The sequence below is a fragment of the Euprymna scolopes genome, chromosome 1 (genome assembly GCF_053919585.1).
Source record: "Euprymna scolopes isolate OS-2025 chromosome 1, ASM5391958v1, whole genome shotgun sequence".
NCBI lineage: Eukaryota > Metazoa > Mollusca > Cephalopoda > Sepiida > Sepiolidae > Euprymna > Euprymna scolopes.
Genome location: NC_136482.1, coordinates 198946908 through 198968853, shown reverse-complemented (window position 1 = coordinate 198968853; position 21946 = coordinate 198946908). Strand labels below are relative to the sequence as shown.

At 36.3% G+C, this 21946-nt stretch overlaps 1 protein-coding gene across 1 annotated transcript in view; it reads left to right on the top strand.

Annotated features, from left to right (window-relative positions):
* Window positions 1-21946, top strand: part of LOC145279372 (BRCA1-associated protein-like) — an 86677-nt gene that overhangs the window by 4581 nt on the left and 60150 nt on the right. The gene's annotated exons all lie outside the window — the stretch shown is intronic.

The window sequence follows — 21946 nt, the reverse complement described above, 5'->3', positions numbered from 1 at the left end:
ACGTTATCCTATACCTAAACTAACATAAAGTTAAATGGAAAAATCTAAGGTAAAAGTTTTAATCCGCACTAACGCCTTTCTAACACGCCTGCTCACATAACTGCTTCCACTGCATGTCCCTAAATCACTTTGAGGAGTGTAACTACTCATTAGATATATAACCTCTACAAACTAACCCTGTAACATTAACCATGCGGGGTCGCAGAAATACCTGGATTAGGACCCAGGCGCGGAGCAAACCCTCTCAGGGCTGATGGACCCAGTAGATCTTCTCAGATCACCCGTTTAGGAGAAGGAAAACTCTGAAACTAAACCAAAGGGGAGGGAAGCCTCTCCAGTCCTGAATGACAACCTTCCTAGAGCTGGTGACTCAAACAAATTACCGGTCTGCAAACCTAAATTGCTTAAGGAGTAGATAGGCTCTGTCTATCGCCCGGCTTCCATACTCCTTCTTTGCCTATTAGTCAGGTGCAGAGACGCTATCACAGTGAATCGACAAAACACTTAGGGGTAGATCTTGTTTCTTGTCTAGGGCAATGAATGCCGTTTCCCCACTCCCGACACATCCCACCCCTCAAAACTGGGCACTTGGGAGTGCTTGAGTATCACACATGCCTGTGCAATTAGATTAGGATGACATACTTCTGATGGGTTGAGGGTACCGGATTGACAGTTCCTTGCTGCTGTTTCCGACTGGTAGTACAGGAGCCCTAACTCTTTGGTAGCGCTTAGAGCGGCTGCTCCATCAACAGTTGTATAATATCTGGATGTTTGTAGTGCCATGTCGCACATGGAAAGAGACCCTGCACTCATCCCCGATGGGCTTTCTTGAGGCCACAGTCCTAGTTGAAGAAAGGTCAGCTGATGGTCTACTTGTGTTGCATGTCTGATACCCTGCATAACCTCTTGTTCAGCTCCCCCTTACCTAACTGAAACTCTTTAAAAACATGATGACAGTACAATAAAAAAAATAAGCTTAAACCAGGCCTAGGGACAAACAAATCCAACTTGCCTCCTCCCTTGAGGCTTGCATTCACTAACATCTGTGGGCTTAGAACTAATTTAACTGATGTTGAAGCATTTCTCCTAATAAATACCCCGGATATCTTAGCACTAAGCAAGACTAACCTACACTCCTCTATCCCTTCTAACTACTTTAACATGCCTGGCTGTCTCCCACTCTGCCGTAAGGACTCTGACAGACATATGCACGGACTTGGAGTCTACATTCGTAACACCCTCCCCCTGACTAGAGAAACAAACCTAGAAACGGACGATCAAGCCTTTATGTGCTTTAGACTAAACATACAACATAACATTAGCTACTTTTATTTTCTCTACCGCTCTCCCTCGACCCAGGACTGCACCATAATAAACAAAATCTCTGACAGCATAGACACAGCACTCTCCCTCGACACTAGCGCACAAGTACATGTATTTGGTGACTTGAATGTTCACCACAAACAACTGGCTTGGATTCTCTACTCACACAGATGCAGCGGGCAGCACAACACATAGCTTCGCTATATCTCACTCCCTATCACAAATGGTTTCGTTTCCAACCCATTTATTTCCCTGACCAGCAAGAACAACACGCATCACTTCTAGATCTGTTTCTGACCACAGTTTCCGAGGATTGTATAACAAATGCTGACAGCCCCCTCAGGAATGCTGATCATGCAATGATAATGGTCGAAATCGCCCTAAACTCTTAGACCCAAAACTGAAGAGCCAATGCTCAAAACAACGAGATATTATAAAACGGCTGACTCGGAAGCCATCAGAGATCTTATCAGATGCCCCATGGGGAAATATTTTTTCTCTTCCTGCTGAACAGTGCGCAAATGAGACCACTGACTGGTTCAAAACAGCAATGGAAGCACATGTTCCCATGCGGAAATTTTATAACAAGCCTCGCTCTCCCCAATGGTTTACTTCTACTTGCGCAACTGCCATTGCTCAAAGGCAGCATGCATACCGCAGATTTAACCGATATAAGTCCAGTTCAAACAGACAGAAGTATATAGAAGCTAGAAGTAACGTTAAGAAGGAAATAGCGACAGCTAAGAGAGAATTTACTGAGATCACTAAAAAACGCATCGAAGCACAAAAATTAGGAACTCGTGACTTCTGGAAAATCTACAACAGTGTAGTAAATAATGGGCAATCAACAATTCTCCCACTAACCAACAATCACAAGGTTGTTTGCTCAGCAACCGACAAGGCTAATATGCTTTGCCTCGAACTCCACACTGGACCCTTCCAACCACCCCCTGCCTGACTTTCCTTTGCGGACAGACGCCACACTTGACGATCTAAAAATCACCCCTGCTTAGGTGCATGCTATCATAAAAAAACCTTGACACTTCAAAAGCATGTAGACCTGATCTCATCCCAGCTGTGCTATTAAAGAAAGTGCTCAGCTGAAGTAGCTCCAGTTCTCTCCAAACTCTACAACAAATGCCTTAATGAATCATGCTTTCCGGGCTATTGGGAAACTGCTTCTGTGGTGCCAGTATTCAAGAATTCTGGCGAAAGAACTGACCCATCAAATTATCGCCCCCATTAGCCTCCTCCCACTTTTCGCCAAAATATTTGAGACCATAATTAACCTTGCTCTAGTCCTTACAGATGCTAAACTTCTGACTGACAAACAATATGTATTTAGACAAGCCCGTTCCACCGCAGACATCCTCACTATAATCTCTGAACGTATATACCATTCACTGGACAAAGCGGGAGAGGGTACAGTGGTAGCTCTAGATATATCTAAGACTTGACAGGGTATGGCATGAGGGTCTCCTCATGAAAATTAGATCATACGGTATCACTGGTAGAATATTTAACATAATTAAATCCTTCTTAGATAAAAGAAAAATCCAGGTTGTCCTCGACGGTCGTACATCTAAACAGTGTGATATAAATGCGGGAGTGCCTCAGGGGTTTATCCTTGGACCTCTATTGTTCCTAACATTTATTAATGACCTCCCCGACAAAACTGCCTCTGAGATGGGTATATATGCTGATGACACCACACTCTATAACAGACAAATGAACACATAACTAAAAAAAATGGCAAAAACACTAGAGGATGACCTCCAATCTGTAGTGGAATGGGGACAAAAATGGATGGTCACATTCAATGCTGCCAAGACTAAACTAGTTTCCTTCAATAATTACAAGAAACCGTCTCTGCCACCAATAGCAATGGCCAGTGACTCCCTATCTGAGAGTACATCTTTCAAACTGCTTGGCCTAACGTTCACAGGAAACATGAGTTGGAACAATCACATTGAAAACATTGCCAGGGCCGCTGCGAAGAAGGTAGGTTCTCTCTACCGTTCTAGAAAACTACTAACACCCGAAAGCATCCTGTACCTCTAAGGCCACCATTTGCCCATGTATGGAGTATTGCTGTCACATTTGGGCTGGTGAATCTGCTGCTAGTCTCTTGCTCCTAGACAAGGTTCAAAAGAGAGTCGCCAATCTGATAGGCCCTGAACTAGCATCTAAGCTTCAGCCTCTGTCCCATCGACGAAATGTTGCATCCCTCTGCCTGTTCTACAAGTATTTTAATGGTGAATGCTCTGACGAACTGCAGACACTTGTGCCCCCACGACATAGACACCCTCGACAAACCCGACAGCCAGCTAAATCCCACCCCCACGCAGTAGACATCCCTAGATGTAAAAGATCTTTCTACTTCAGTAGTTTCTTCCCCAGAACCGCTAGACTCTGGAATTCCATTCCAGGTCCCTGCTTCCCCAACTGTACTGACATGCAGAAGTTCAAGTGTAACGTGAACCGACATCTTGCTTCCTAAATCCCTAAATAGTACCCCAGTAGTTGTTGCCTCTGATAGTAGCAATGTGCTTTATTTGAGGTGAAAATGTAATTAAAAAAAATTAAAATTAACGCCAATACATTTTTCTCGGCCAAATAATTTTTAAAGAAAATCTTTTGATTCCTTTGTTGATGTTTATGCAGAGAAGGTACTTTTTTTTTCTTTTTTCCAAGTTAACTTCAAGTTTTATGATATCCTTTATTAAACTGCTAGGTGAAAGTCATCCTCCGTTTTGTCTCGACTGGGATCTTTCGATCACTTGCTTATTTCAGTTAAGATAAAAAGAAAATGTAATAAGTCCTCTGGTGTACCTCTACATCGTACAGTATATCAATACTCTATGGCTGTCTGGTATAACTTCTGTACATTCATATCAAATCTACCTTTGTGTTCCATGTTTAAAATGAACATGTCTTTTATTATCAGACCTGACTAAATGGTTAATTGTCAGTATAGACCATTTAATATTCTCCAAGAAATTCCAGCAAAAACTTAAGTCAACTGTGGGTTTCTCCAGAATTTGCCGCTGCCAGAAACCACATTTTCCATTGCTTTCAACGAAATAGATGTACTGAGACTAAAGGATTGCCAGCAACCACTGTAAAAGATTAATACTGAACGCTAGAGAATTGTATACTCAGTCAAGTCCAAAGTAATTGAGCAGCGGCTTGGTTCCCATGAGTTTTGGCGAAATAATAAAGAGGGTCCTGAATAGAGGCATCTCCTCTATCCCAACCATCATCAATGAACCTGAGGTAATCTCATCAGCATCTGACAAAGCCAAACTCTTTGCCAAGAACTTTACAGCAAATTCTACCCTATGCAATCAGACCCCCCCCCCACATATTTCCTTTTGTGACTGGCGAAAACACGCTATACAGTAATATACTAATGTTGCCAAGCTTGTAAAAACCTTGATGCAAGTAAAGCAAGTAACAACATTCCTATTATTATGCTAAAAAACTTGAACCAGGACCAGCTCTCATATTTACAAAGCTGTTTAAATGTCTTAAAGAGAAATGCTTCTCAACACCTTGGAAAACCTAATCGGTCTTCCCTGTATTTAAAAATTCAGGTGATCGGTCATCTCCCTATCAGTACAGATCAATCAGTCTCCTGTGCATCATAAGTAAGTTGCTGGAGTTTGTGTTAAAGTGGTCAACCATCTTAACAAAAATAACCTCCTCAGTGGCATACAACATGGTTTCCGTTCTGCCAGATCTGCAGCTGATGTGCTAACTGTAATATCACACGGGATTAGTGAATCTCTTGATGGGTTAGGGTTCATTTCTAGGGCAGTTGTTTTTGGCATATCATAGGCTTTTGATAGGTTATGGCATAACGGTCTACTTCACAAGATATTCATGTTACGGAATAGCTAGAAATGTCTTTTGAATTATTAAATCCTTTACCTCTGATAGGTTTATAAAAGTACTGGTTGATGGGCAGAAATCAGAAGTTGATAGTATAAACGCTGGTGTGCCTCAGAGTTCCATCCTGGGCCCAATTCTCTTCCTGATCTTCATCAATGATTTCCTTACATTCTTAAATCATTCGTAGACATTTATGCAAACAACACCACAATATATGACAACACTTTAAAAGCCAGAAATGAACAACATCTTTCTGATTCTCTCTCTTCTGATCTCGAGCATGTGGTGCAATGGGGAAAAAGGTGGTTGGTTAATTGTAATGCATCGAAAACCAAGCTTCTCTTTCTATCAACACTGACCCTTATCTGGCCCCAATTGAAATGAATTGCTCTTGTCTTGAGGAAGCACAATGTTTTGACAAGCTTCTGAGTTTTTTTAGGGTTTTTTTTAAATTTTTTATTTTATATTTTTTATTTATTTATTTTATTTTTTTTTTATAAATGGGCAAGGACCCATGGCGCAGTAGTTAGAGTACTTGGAAAAATCAATTGAAAAAGTGATATTCTCCTGACGGTTGAAGGTTCAATCCTTAGTGTGGGCGACCGGAAAAATACAACTGCAAATTATTTAGGACCTCTATCCAGTCATGGCTGATGGAACAAAAGCATGCTACTCAAAATTCCATCCAAATTCCCAAGTTCAACAGAAACATTCCAGAGTTCGACAAGATACACCTGAAAGAGGTTGGAGGTTACATCGACAGAAACGTTGTGAAAATCATACTCAAGATGAGAACAGTAATAATGACTCATCGATGTTGTTTTTCTGGTAGATTTTATATGAAACTAGTACCCGTCGACATCTCCTTGGATAGTTTTGAATGGTTGGCCTTTGAAGTGTTGCTATAGAAGGTAGTGTCATCAGCATACATGTCTACAAATGATCTGAAATGGAACACATACATCAAATCTGTTGCGAAAGTCAATGGAAAAATGGTTGGATCATTCTACCGCTTCAGTAGATATTTCGTTGCCGATGCAATCCTCTATCTGTATAAAAACCAAGTACGCCCTAGAATGGAGTACTATTGCTACATCTGGGCAGGAGCTGCTCAGAGCACCCTATATTATTTTGACAGTTCAAAACCCTTTTCTCTTCCCTGCAACCTCTTTCCCACAAAAGAGACGTTGATAGCCTCTCTGCTCTATCATTTTTTTTTTTTTTTTTTTTCATGGCAAGTGCATATCTGAGCTCCAATCTATGGTTCCCCTTGCTAAACTTTCACAGAAAACATGCGGCTAGCTAAAACCACTATCAACAATTTCCCTCACTCTCTATGAGTGCCTAAATCTAAACATGGATTTCATGAACAAAGTTTCTTTCTTACTTTCTTGCCCACCTGTGGAACTTTGTTCCGCTGACCTGCTTTCCAGCTAACTACAATATGGCCGTCTTCAAATCCAATGTAAACAAATTCTTGCTGAGCTGTCCCCTTAAATATTCAAATTTTGCCAAATTCCAACTAACAATTACTACACTATTGTCCCAATAACTACCGTACATCTTCGGGCTTTGATAATTGGTGACCCCCTTGTTAAAAAAACGAAAAAATTACAAAACACCCTTCTCCTCCCTATGTTAAGAAAAGGTTTCTAAATGTTATTTTAGCATGGTACCTTTTCTGCATAAGTACCCATTTGTTTGATGTTTCTTGTTTGGAGTAAGAATGAAAATCGAAAAATAGAATTCCAATTAAAACCATTGGTATCTACCTAATTACCATATTGAAATTATCGAAATTAGTAAAATATCCAAAAATTACTAGTAAAAAATTATTAAGGAAAATAGTTTTTGAAAAAATAATTGCAAGTTATACTTAAATAATAAACATAATAAACAGGATGGGGATATAACTGTTTACACCCCCCTTCCAAATAATGATGGATGAATCGTGGAAGAACATGTTTTATGTAATAATGCAGTAATATGTTATTAATTGCAACATGACAATTAAATAGACAACATCGGGTTTAGTTGAAAATTTAATTTTGCGGCTTTCGAATTTCGTTCTTATTCTGAACAAGCATTGTTTAATCTATTGATTATTTAAAAAAATTTTTTTTTTTTTTTACTTATTTACCTGTAAATTTACTTGTAATAATCTGAAAATGACTTATTGAACCCCCCCAACAAATAAAAAAAATGTGAATGCTTCTTTTGTTTTATGGACTTCAAATGTTGAAATCAAATCCTAAACCCGGTTGAGTTTTAATTATTTCATTACTTTGATGGCCTGTCAGTTGGGCATTAGTATACGCTAACTGCAGAGGATGAAAGCCCATAAATGGGGCCACCTGTTGACCGTGAGTGATGACCCATTATGCCTAAGATGGGAAGAATTAGTATTAGCAAAACTCCAAATATCACACACTCACATATACTAAAGGGGTGAAAAAGCTCCAATCTGTATTCCATGTCAGAGATCCTATAGCATAAAACATGTTCTAATATGTTGCAAAGATCTCTAAGAAATTTGCAATAAAAAATATTACCAAGAAAACAGTCTGAAAGACCTTTTCCACAAAGTAAACACTAACAACCTCCTAGATTTCTTAAAAGCGACAAAGCTATATATATATATATATATATATATATATATAATATATATATATATATATATATATAAAAATGTAATTCTTGGTTCGTTCTAAATCGATAAAACCATATTTCTACATTACCAATTTTATTGAAATTTTCAGAAAATCTATCTTTAAAGTCAAGGAATGTTTGCATGTTATTAAAATAATTTAACATTGCGAATTATAAAAATATTAATTAAAATAAAAATATTTTTCGTAAGTCGTTTCTGCGAGACTGCCCGGTTTTATTTCCGGTAACTTCCGTTTCAACTACTCTCAGATTTCAAGATAAAAAACAAAGGTACTCATGCAGAGAGTGATCCATGCTGAAATAATAACGTTATTATTTAAAAAGCCATTCTTAACATGGGGAGAGGAAGGTGTTTTGTACCTATTCTGTACTTTAACCTTACAATTGAATAAAAAACAAAACTTTAATAACGTTATTATTTAAAAAGCCATTCTTAACATGGGGAGAGGAAGGTGTTTTGTACCTATTCTGTACTTTAACCTTACAATTGAATAAAAAACAAAACTTTAATTAAATGTGGAAATACGATTTAAAAAATAGCGCGGGTCACTCTCTGCATTAGCACACACAAAAAAAACTATAATTTAAGGCTTATGTATCTTAACAATTTTTTTAATTTTAAATTCCTTTGTTTATCTTAAGGCTTTTCACTCATCAAACATTAAGTTTTAATTGTTCACGGCATTGTTTACATAAAAAAGTTTGTTTTAACTTTTTCTAAATGGTTTCATTTTTACGACATGCCTCAGTGTATTATAAACACCCTAATCGCCCCATGTTAAAAACGGTTTACAAATTAAACACGCCCTTCCACAAACCTCAAAAGCCATTCTTAACATGGGGAGATTGGGGGGGGGGTTCATTCCAAAAGCCGTTTTAGCATGGGGAGGTTAGGATGTTTATAATATGCTGGAGTGAGTCGTAAAATTAACAAAGTTGCTATTTATTTATTGTAAAAATTGCTTGAAATTTATTTGACAAAAAAATCTGGACAATTCAAAAGAATGTTTAAAATTATTTATTTGTTCAAAAAAAAAAAAAAAAAACTATTTTATAAAAGTCCAATGTTGCTTTCATTTCAAAATTGTTTTCTGAAAATTATATTTTTTTATGCAAACTTTTCAATCAATGTTTTTACAATTATATTTTGAATCCCAGTAAAAAAAAAACAAAAAAAACCCACTTCTCCATTAAAAAAAAAAAAAAAACAATCATTTAAATTAATTTGTTGTTGGCCTTTCAAAGTTGCTTTAATTAAAAAAAAAAATGTATAAAATTATTTATTTGTTCGAGAAAAAAATACACACACACACACGAAAAAATAAACAAACAAAAAAAACTAAATGTTTTGGTTTTCAAGTGGTGCTCGCCTAGTTTAAATAATTATGAATATGTCAGTTCAATTTTGTTTTTAATAAAAAAAAAAAAATCTTTCCAAAAAACTTTGGGGGGGGGTACTATTTCTTAGAACTATTTAAGTACTCCCTAGATCATAACATCTACGATTTGCGAAGGGACGTCATATCTACATTTATTTTGATTGACTTTTCTAAAATTCTCGCTATTCCGCCCTCTCACGTGTTTATTTGGCTTTTTCGTATAAAAGCGATTCGTTAACCTTCATGTCTTGAAAGGCAATCAGCTTTGATCACTGTGGGGAATACCCTTCATATCAGACAATTGCTATTCATTAAGACACTGCCAGACCTCCCCCCTCTTTTGGGGGAGCTGATTTCCCCCACAATGGCGGAAAGCTGAAAGCTTTATTGGCTTACAGCCAAACTTAAGGACGTGATTTTATTTCTTCGCCTGTGTCAACTCATTCACTTAACTTTCACTTTCTGCACGGCAACTTTTTGATCGTTAAATTAGAATGCTTTCCAATCTTCCCCTTCCTGGCCTAGCGGTAAAATGTCACTTTTTCTTGTTATTTTCCGCCTTTGCATCAAGGATTTGGGTTCAAGCCTGCTTGCCCACTACAACTTTTTTTTTTCTCAACACGCATCTCCAAATACTCGGGCAATGCCGGGCACCCCCGCTAGTCTCTAATAGAAAAGGGACATTTTTTTTTTTATTAGGGTAGTCACCACTTATCAAGGCCCGGAAGCCACTCGGGGATAAGGGTTATTGTGTGTACAGTAATCCATGGGATAATATCATAGTAATCGCTAGTAATGGAGACTTAGTAAATTGGATTACTTAAGGGGACGGTTCATCAGGAATTTGTTTATGTTGGACTTGAAGACATCCAAGTTGTAGTCAGGTGGGAAACAGGCAAACGGAAGAGAGTTCCACAGGCGTGCACTTCTAAGAAAGAAGCTTTGTTTATGGAATCTACGTTTTGGTTTTGGCACAGTGTTAGTTTATATATGTGTGTCTGTGTGTTTGTATGTCTGCCAAAAACTTTCGACAGACAGATTGGACTGTGATAAAATCTGTGTCGTTAGAAAGATCGATCTCTCTGAGGAAGAATATCTAAAAATTGGTCAAAAAGATTCTGTACTAGTTAACTGGACTGTTTTTTGCAAGGAGGGGTCAGTTTTTGCATCAACATTTTTGCAAAGTCTTAACATGTTTATAAAATCTTATTTCGAAGGCCTGTGGCATCATAAGTCGCTGTGACCGAGACAGCTAACTTGTCCGTTTGTCCATCCAAACTTTTCTCAATAACTACGCCTTGGAATTTTTTGAAATTTTACACAAACATTAAACATGATATAAGTAAAAAAAAGTAACAGAACGGATTTTCTGGGAAAACTCTAGTTGCTCCCCTAGAGGTGCCTTTCGGATTAAAATTGATGCTTTTGTGCTTATAAAAAAAAAATTGATGCCTTGGATTTTTATAAACTTTCTGAAAAGTTGTAACTAACTGATGTCTATATAATTTTGTTTGTCTATATTTCGCTATACCTCTTGCGTGTGTCCCAGGGGCTCTTTTAGGGCTAATAAAAACATTCCATTTTTGGGACTATTTTGCTATATTTGTCCTAAATTTTCTGTGTATTTAGCAGTTTTGCATGGTGCTAAACTCAAATTTCAATATGTTAAGACCTTGGGGACTTTTCGGACTGAATGGGGGCAAATGATGAACATTTCTTTTTTTGCATGGTGCAGAACTCAAATTTACATATGGTAAGGCCTAAAACTGCACTCTTTGTTCATTATCACCAGGATTTGACGTCCCCAAGGGACTTTAGGGCTGGGGGGGGGCAAATGCTGAACTTAGTCATTTTTTTTATGCATCGTTCACTGTGCACTCACAGGGGACCATGCGTGCTTCACTTGTTTTTATTCTTTATTTTTGCTTACAAAATTTTGCTTTCCGTTTTGTTTCTGGTTCGTGGCATCCAAGTTCCGTATTGTTTTTTAACCGTATTTTACAACTGGGCATCGCCGGTTAGTAAAATAGACGAAAAAAGAAAACGCTGTTATAACACCCTTATAACACAAAACATATAACTAACACTTATCAAATTGCATTAATCACATTAAAATCTAAAAAAAAAAAAATAATTTTAAATGATAAATCAATAAACAAATGAAATCTCTTCACCATTAAATAACACAAAAGGTTGATATGCTGCTAAAATAAACAGTCAAATCAAATCATTACTTTGAAAAGTTTAAAATCGTTTGTTAGTTGAATTTTTTTTTTTTATGTAACCTGTACTATTTCACATATTTGATATAACCATTGTTTTTTTTTTTATTCCCATCTTAAAAAATTAATGTAAAGAAAAATTTATATGGTGTATGTAGCCGTGACAAAATGAAAATATATTTCCTCTTATTTTTTATAAAGAAAATCACTTTTAAATGATTAATGGGAATTCGTAGGCATTACAGAATAAATCTAGTATGAATTATTGTTGAGTTATCTCTTTTTGTTTTTTTTATGTCTTTCAAAATGGCGGATGATAGTCACTCGTCGGATATCCATAAAGATTGATTAATTAATCGCTTAAAAATATTTTTCTTTATAAAAATGAAACTATTTGATCAATTTACATGATTTTTTTAGAATATATTTTGTTTCATCACAGTTACGTACAATATACAGATTTTTTTCTTTATTTTTTTTGTTTTTAATGTAGAGGTTCTTCTGTCAAGAACCAATTATTTTAAATTAAAAAGAAAAAAAAATTGGCAATCTTTCAGTATTGATGCGTAAAATATTTGATAACGTGAATGCCTTTGCATATTAACAAAGAGGTTTTCCTGGCGTTAGGGTTAGTGTTTCGGTTGATGAAGTGCATTTTTGGTTTTGTGGCAATTACCACTATATCCAGGAGAACAAGAGGGAGGGTGGGGCAACAAATGACTGTTATGAAAGATAAGATATCTGGGTAATTGTTTTTGTACAACACAGTCACATTGACACCACTGTTCTCACTAGATCACCAAAGTTAAGCAATGTTGAGCCTGGCCAGTACCAGATGGGTGACAATTTGGGAAGGTTGTGCGTGGGCCAGCACCCTCACCCCGAAAAAAAGAACTCTCTACAAAAGCATCTAGTTGTGGATGGCCTATGCCCCTCTAGGGGCTCGAGGCTATGATTTGCTGGTTTAAATTATTTTGCAGTGATTTTTTAGTTTTAAAAAAATCATTGTAAAATAATTATTTTACAGTGAAAATAATAATCTACATCAAAGTATGTTAAGTAAAAAAAAATAACGAATTTGAGGCTGACAATAAGGCTGGCGGCTTGATAATCGCATAAAAATCAAAATTAAACGAGGCTCTATGGTCAAATTTATCTTTAGTTGACCTTTGACTACTAAATATTTTCATTTATTAGCCAAATAGAAAAGTTACTAGCCAAACCCATATGATTTTTGGAATATGACATCTTTGTTTATGACAAATATGTGCATCAAAGATTTTTCTGTATTTTTAAATAAGTGTGATTCTAAATATGCACCGAATTTTATGTTGAAACTTGAACGTATAAACATTCGGAATTTTTCAGATTTTTTTTTTTTTTTTTTTTTTTTTAAAGGTTACTTAAAAACAGCCTTTATTAAAAAAAAAAAATTTTTTTAATAGTATCTTGTTCTATTAAACTTTTTTTTTTTTCTAAATATGCAACAAATTTTATGTTGACACTTGAACGTATAAGCATTCAAAATTTTTTAGATTTTTAAAAAAAAAAATTTAAAGGTTACTTAAAAACAGCCTTTATTAAAAAAACATTTTTTTGATAGTATCTTGTTCTATTAAACTTTTTGTTCAAATAATTTGACTTTTTTTTTTATAAACTGAACAGGGTTGAACATTTTTCATTCAATAAGCTTTGGAAGATTATTGGTGAAAAAAAAACAATCCTTAAAAGATAAGTGATTTATTATTTCTAGTCACCACTTTGAAAAAATCACTCGCAAATGTGACTGTTTCACTTGCAATGTAAAGCCCTGTTAAACAAAAACGCTTCTAATAAACATCACCAATTGTGCAAAGATGTACAGTTCAACTGAACTGCATATTTTTATTACCAATTTTTTATATTTGAGCAAATCTGTTTCTACCAAGACCTTTTTGCACAAGACACTATGAAGTTGCTGTGCATAATGTTAAAAGCGAGGAGACTGTTGCTATACAATTGCATATGCTCCATCGAGTACCACCAAACATTGTTCGTAGGACTTTGTGTGAAACCTGTGGACCATCTTTGTCTCAAGTCTTGTCTCATTTGTCCAGATTTCGTATATATTATAGTTGTGATTTAAAAAGTAAAAAAAAAAAATTATTTAAGTACCATCAGCTAGAATCAAAACTGAAATCAAAACTGATGACGTTACCACTGTACCAACATGAACTGATCTATATATCAATACAATAACGTGTGTGTTATTTATTTTCTGTGTCTTGCTTACATCCAAGTTGTTTAATTGTTATGGACTTCCATTTCTTGTAATAAATAATTTTACCAAGAATTCTTCATATGTTTTGGTTTCGATTGTAGCTGATGGCACTCAAGTTATTTATTTTTTATAATTTTATCAAAAATTCTTCATAAGTTTTGTTTTCGGTTTCGATTATAGCTGAAGGAACTCTGGTTATATATACACACACACATTTTTTTTTCATAAGTTTTGGTTTCAATTCCAGCTGATGCACCCAAGTCATATGGATGTTTTTTTTGAAATCGCAACTTTATGACATATAAAAATCGATAGAACATTAACTCTATAATAATATATACGAAATTTGCAAGAATTAAAATTATATTTAAGCTTACTTTACAAACGGGCTATGCTGGGCGTCCCTGCTAGCTTAGCTAAATGCTTTTGTAGTTTTAACAAAAGAGCTACAATAATATCAAAGCATCTCCATTTACGCTGAACATCCACAAAAATGCCAACATCAATATATTACATATGAAAGAGCCCTCTGGAATTTCCACAGGTTCCGCTAGTTAAAAATTAAAGTAAATGTACAAAATGTATATTTTTTTCAATTTTGACCCATTTTTGACCCCTTAAAAACTATTTTAACCGACTAAAGACCCATAAAAGAACGGTCCATAAAAGATTTAATCATTTAAGACCCCTAGCGCTGCTCTGCGACTTTTAGTTTCAGAGGGATAGTTTGAAAATATGGAGACACAGAAAAACAGACAGACAGACAGACATGCATTCTATATATTAGATTTTTCTCTCCTTCTACAGAAGGAAATATGGTAATTCTTGCAGCTGTTGGTCAGGTCTGCTAATTTCATGTAAACCGAATCTATGTATTTTTCGTAGATAATCATTTGTGTATTGACATTTATTATTGTATTGACATTTATTATTGTATTGACATTTATTATTGTGAGATGATCGTGTTTGCTATCGTTGCACATTCTTCAATCTTTCATCTCTGCGTATTGATTTTTATGATGGTTTGCTGTAGAGGACTGTTCATATAAAAAAAAACGTGCACTCTGATAATGTCTCTTTGTCTGTTTTTATGAACAAATCTGCACTGTGATATCTCACGTTCGTTTTGATCACTTCAGTGAAAAGCTTATACGTTCAGCTCTTCTTCTCGGTATAGCCAATAAACGAAAAAAAGGTTCAAAATTTAAATATAAAACAAATGTTATCAAAACCAAGATAGGTTACTCTTCTACCTAGTTGGATAAGTTTTATGAACAAATCTGCACTATGATATCTCACGTTCGTTTTGATCACTTCAGTGAAAAGCTTATACGTTCAGCTCTTCTTCTCGGTATAGCCAATAAACGAAAAAAAGGTTCAAAATTTAAATATAAAACAAATGTTATCAAAGCCAAGATAGGTTACTCTTCTACCTAGTTGGATAAGTTTTATGTTTTAAAATTATTTTAAAACTTTTTTTTCAGTTTGAAAAAAAAGGTGTTAAGTTGGTTAGTTAAACCAACAAGAACTTGCAGTCTTTGGAGTGTCAGTAGTGACTCAAAGCTTGAAAAATCAACAAAATTCACCCAATAAGTGTCCTTGTGACATTTATCGGAGTGTCATTGTGACGTTTATTGGGTGAATTTTTCTCAGTATTTTTTTTTTTTTTCATTATTTAAGTTATTTCAGTTACATGTCTGATGTCGGCCATCTTGTCATTGTCTAACTTATCAACTTGGTGCTACTTGTGTTTCGAATGAAATAGATGCTTTAAAAAATTCTGTGAAAACACATAAAACTTATCTATGTAGGTAGAAGAGTAAGTTATCTTTTTTTTTTTTTTTCTTTTTTTTTTTTTTATATTTTCACCCCAAACAAGGCACATTGCCACTTTGGTGTAGGGGGCTACTATAAGGGTTATCAACTACTGGGACACTATGTTGGGATTTGGGCAGCAAGATGTCGGTCCACATTACACTTGAACTTCTACATGTCAGTACAGTTAGGGAAGCAGGAACTTGGAATGGAATTCCAGAGTTTAGCGGTTCTGGGGAAGAAACTACTGGAGTAGAAAGATCTTTTACATCTAGGGATATCTTGCCTTTAACGTTTATTTGTTATATATTTCAAAAAAAAATTTTTCTTTTTTAATCATTTGTTGGTTTCTTCGCTAAATCCCTGCAATTTCTTTATCATATCTGGTTCCCTGAGTACTGCTTCACATGGCCAATTTTTTTTTTTTTTTATTTTTTTTTTTACAGAGCGATACCTTACTCTGTAGCAACTGTTTAGTCCTTTACTTGAAAGCAATTTAACAAAATATTAGCATAAGAAAACATAAAATATTAAATGGCAAATTAAAAAATGTATAAATGGGGAGAAAAACTGCATAAAAGAAAATCAAATTTGCAAGTGTAGACATAAACTTTTATTTTTTGTTCGTCAATCATATTTCTTTCACATGAACTGAGTTATCTCCCTTGAACTGGTTAAAAATACCTTTTCACTTCATCATCAAAGTGTTATTTACATAACCTTGTTCTAAAGTAATTAATCGATATTGAAAGATGTTAACTGTCATCCTTCCAGTTTCTTTTCATCAATCATCAATGCTTTTATCCTCTAGTAAAATATTTATCAATTTTAGTATGATGTATCGTATAAAGTAAAGTGAGAATTCCCTTATTTCAATAACCGGTATAGTTTTCTATCCAAAAGCATGAATATCTGAACACATAAATTGTCGTTATTATACTGTTTATTTTTAATTTTGTCTAATACATTTTATTTCAGTCTGAAGTTAAATGCAAAATGTCTAGAACCCCCCCCCCCCGAGAAAGAAGAAAAAAAATTTAGGATTAACGCTTTACTCTCTCTATAAATATAAACGAAAACATCCCACCCACCATAACCCATTCTCCACCACTTCCGCCATAGCAGCGAAACTCTAATGACAGTCAGTGAGTGGAAAACTTTCCAACGTGATTGTGGTGCCTTTTTGGCAAAGAAGAAATCAGTTTAATGAATATCTGAACACGTGGAAACTCCCGACAGTATTTTTAAAATTATTTCAGTGCTAAATTGTCGTTATAATTACTTTGTTTGTAGTGTCTCTTGGGTAGAAGAAAAATTAAACACTCTTCAGTAACCTATATCTATTCCATTTTTATTTCATTCGTAATTATGGGAGGGGAAATTATCTTCAAATATCTTAAATTTCGAATTCGAGCGACGGACGTATACTAAGTAAATATTAATAAGTCCTTACACCCCCCCCCTCTTTTTTTTTTTTTTTTTTTAAATGGAGAGTAGACAACGCATTGTGGATGCGTTATCAGCAGTTTTCGTTACTCTCGCTTCCTCTTATTTGTCCCTCAATCCTCATTTCCAATGAGTGATGTTTCTGACCTTGGGTGAAGAAAAAGCTGCTCTCCAGGACGACAGTACTTCGTGAACAGTAGCCTGAGATGTCGGAAATTTTCTGTTCCTATGTCTATCCTTGTGGCCATGTCACTAGTAAGAGTGCTGGAGGTAAACGTTTCATCTGGGCTGACGTTATCCGCCTGATAGCCAGCGACCCGAATCTTGGATTAACCACTAAGGAGGCCATCCTATCAGCAGGTGCAAAATACTGGAACTGCTGTATTGCCATTTTGTGAATGGACTCTGGACCATGCAGTAGTTTCGAATGGGGCCTCTCGATGCCATACTAGTGGGTAATTGTTACAGCTTTACCTTACCATGGCTACAAAAAAAATCTTCCTCTCTTTTTGCTCTCTTACCTTCTCTCTTTGTCCTGCTCTAACCAAGTCTGGCGATCTGTTCCATAAATCCCAATCCTCAACATGAAATACCTCCAGAAAAATAACACGTGTAAACCTAGAACCCCATCCTCTAACGTAGACCCCTACTACCATGTCTCCTTCTCCAACATCAGGGGTCTCCATTCCAACCTTCCAGAGGTTGAAACCCAATTACAGGAGACAAAACCAGACATGTTCTTCCTAAGCGAAACTGGCATTAGGCTGACCACTTCCCTTGACGAATTCATAATTAAAGGATACTCTAACTTAACATCTAATTCTAACCCCCAAGATCGCCATGGACATGGAATATGTGCCTACATTAAAGATGGCTTTCCGTGTGGTAGGGATATCTCCAGAGAAGACCCTGATTTACCTTATATGTGCTTCCGGGTTGCACTTGCTTACACCACTGCATTTATATTTGCTCTCTATCGCCCCCACAACAGTGGGGTTACTATCTTTAAGAGCATATCTGAAAAAATTGACCACATCCTGTCTGCTCACCCTTCAGCTAACATCCACATTTGTGGTGACTTCAATGTCCACAATGCGGAATGGCTGACCCACTCTAACAAGACAGATGATGAGGGAAGGTTCTGTCATGATTTTGCCATTGCTTATGACCTCACTCTGATTGTCCACAAACCCACCCGAGTGCCCGATACTTCCGGTCAGTATGCTAGCCTTCTAGACTATGTTCAAGTTCCGTTCTGTCTCCTCTGGGATCTTCCGACCACGCAGTTGTATCAGTTAAGATAAAAACGAAATGCAATAAGTCTGGAGATGTACCTCTCCACCGTACTGTATATCGATACTCTACCGCTGACTGGGATAGCTTCCGTACACTTCTATCCGATCTACCACTGCATTCCATGTTTAAAAAGGATGTATCCTCCATAGTATCAGACCTGACCGAATGGCTAATTGTAGGCATAGACCGATCCATACCATCCAAAAGATTCCAACAAAAACCTAACAGCCAGCCATGGTTCTCCTCAGAATGTGCTGCTGCCATCGCGCACAGAAATCACTTTTTCCATAGCTACCAACGTAATAGATGCACTGAGACTAAAGCTGCCTCCAGGAATGCCAGCAACCACTGTAAAAGAGTCATAAAAAATGCAAGAGAGCTGTATGCTCAGTCTGTTAAATCCAAAGTAGCTGATCAGCGGCTTGGTTCCCACCAGTTTTGGCAAATAGTAAACAGGATCCTGAAGAGAAGCGTGCATTCTATCCCAACCATCATCAATGGACCTGAGGTCATCTTGTCAGCATCAGATAAGGCCAAACTGTTTGCCAAGAACTTTGCAGCTAATTTTACCCTATGCGACGAAGGTCATCAACTCCCCGTATTTCCTCCTATAACTGATAACACGCTCTGCAACATACAAATATCTGTGCATGAGGTTGCCAAGCTAATCAAGAATCTTGATTCCAGTAAAGCAACTGGCCCTGACGGCATTCCAATCATTGTGCTGAAAAAGCTTTAACTAGAACTTGCCCCCATACTTACAAAACTGTTTAAGCGTTGCTTTAAAGAGAAGTGCTTCCCAACACCCTGGAAAACCTCATCAGTATGCTTTGTATTTAAGAATTCGGGTGATAAGTCATCTCCCTCTCAGTACAGACCAATAAGTCTCCTGTGTGTCATGAGTAAACTACTGGAATCAATATTAAATAGAGAAGTAGTTAACCACCTCAGCAGAAATAACCTTCTTAGTGACATGCAATATGGTTTCCATTCTGCAAGATCTACAACAGATGTGCTAACTGTAATATCTCATAGGATTAGCGAATCTCTTGACATATCAAAGGCCTTCGATAAGGTATGGCATAATGGCCTACTTCACAAGATTTTCAGCTACGGTATAACTGGAAATGTTTTCTCTATCATTAAATCATTTCTCTCTGATAGGCTCATAAGAATAGTGGTTGATGGGCAGAAATCAGAGGCCCTCAATATTAATGCTGGAGTCCCTCAGGGGTCCATCCTAGGCCCAACTATCTTCCTGATATACATCAATGATCTCCCTAAACACGTACTTAAATCACTTGTTGACATCTATACTGATGACACGACCATCTATGGCAACACATCAAAGGCCGTAAATGACAAAGTTCTCTCAGATTCTCTCTCCTCTGATCTTGAGCGCGTGGTACAGTGGGGGAGGAGGTGGCTGGTTACTTTTCATGCATCTAAAACCAAGCTCCTATCTTTACATCATCAACGCTCTGATCCCCATCTGGCATCAATTGAAATGGGAGGCTCTCATCTAGGGGACGCTCCATGTTTTGATAAGCTTCTGGGTTTGACCTTTACTCTTGACCTGAAATGAAATACATACATCAAGTCAGTTGCCAAGGTCGCTGGAAAAATGGTGGGATTCTTCTGCTCCAGCAGATATCTCACTGCTGATGCATGTCTCTACCTATATAAAAGCCAAGTACGCCCAGGGATGGAGTACTGCAGCCACATTTGGGCAGGAGCTGCTAAAAACAGACTATCCTGCCTTGACAGAGTACAAAATAGACTTTGTAGCCTAGTGGGTGATCCCTTTTCTCTTCCCTGCAACCTCTCTCCCACAGGAGAGACGTTGTGAGCCTGTCTTTGTTTTATCGTTACTACCATGGCAAGTGCTCGTCTGAACTCCAATCTCTGGCCCCCCCCTCGCCAATCTTTCACGATAAACACCCGCCTAGCTGAAACCACTGTCAAAAATTTTCCCCACTCCTTATCTGTGCCAAAATCAAAACGTAGATTCCATGAACAAAACTTCTTTCTTAGAAGTGCACGCCTGTGGAACTCTATTCCGGTTGCCTGTTTCCCACCTGAATACAACCTGGATGTCTTCAAGTCCAATGTAAACAAATTCCTGATGAACCGCCTCCTTAAGTCAGACACTTCACAATAACCCTTATTCCTGAGTGGCTTCCGGGCCTTGATAAGTGGTGACTTCTTTGTAAAAAAAAAATGCAAATCTGCATCAATGCGATTTAATATAATTACTGATGCTTCTTTACATAAACTATAAGTTTTTTTTTTTTTTTTTTTTAAGAATTTAGTTCTGCTTGATATATTCCCTTAAGATGGTCATCCATTACAAAAAGTCGTACGAAATTTTACATGCACTTGGATTTGCCACATGCCTCTGCATGAAAATTTTTTTTTTTTAAGTGCTGCATTAGTTGTTTTAGAGGAATTCATTTTGTGCGTGAATGCTTGTCTCAAACTGCAAAGAGACATTAATAGCAATCCTACTAAAATATCACGCTAAATGTTGCAGCAGCATGTCTTAATCCGCCTTCAGTTAAGTGCGTGTGCACCGAACACATAAATTATCACACGTAAACAAGGAGATCACACATTTCCTTATTGGTTCCCTTTGATGGCTAATTATGAATTCAAATAAAAACATACATTGTTTATTTTAAATAAGATTCACACAGAAAGTCATATCGACACTTTACAAAAGAGAAATTAATTAACACGTAAAGATGTTTTTAGTTTAATACACACACGCACACGCGCAGAGAACGTCTGCTTTTATTTACATTTTGACACAAAGAGGAGAAAAACAGACCGAATCATTTATATGCAGATCAAGGTAACTTTAAGTTATTCAAGAAACTTATATCATTAAAAAGTAATAAGTCATCGCAAACCCAGACAATGGGAAGCAACTCTCCACATGGTCAAACGGACACACCTTTTGGCACTTGTTTAGTTTAATCAAGACATTAAAAAATGAAAATATCGGAAAAAGTTTATGTGATATGTATCAGTTTTGAACTGAAGATCTCCGGAAAAAAATTTCACTTCATTTGATTAGCATTTTTTTTTTTTTTTTTTTTTTTTTTTTTGACAGCGTGCTGAAGGTAGACATCTTTGGATATTTTTAACATGCCATGGGGAGGTAACTCAGTTTAAAGTGCCGACACTTCCTTCCCATCTTTAATACTAACTTTTCTTCCTAAAAATTGAACCTTTTGCTCGGCATAATAACAAATTGTTTTTTCACTGTAAAAAAAAAAAAAAAAAAAAATACTTGATGAAATTAAGCGAAATTTTTTTTTTTTTCCAGAGGACTTCATTCCATAATGGATACGCACAATATAACTTTTTTTTCGATATTTTCATTTTTTTTTTATGTTTTGATTAAACGTATAAGTACCCAGTTTTCTCAATCAAAATCTAATTTCTATTGATAACTTCCAATCTCCTTCTCCAAGTGAAACTGAATATTTCTACTACAGTGTATTGTGTTTTCTTATAAAACCTGGTCATTTCACTAAAACAGAAGAGGGGGTCCATCAGATTAGACACTCATAAAATTATTATAAACCCATAAAATCCTGTCAAACTATACATTAAACAATAGAAATGATTTTTAG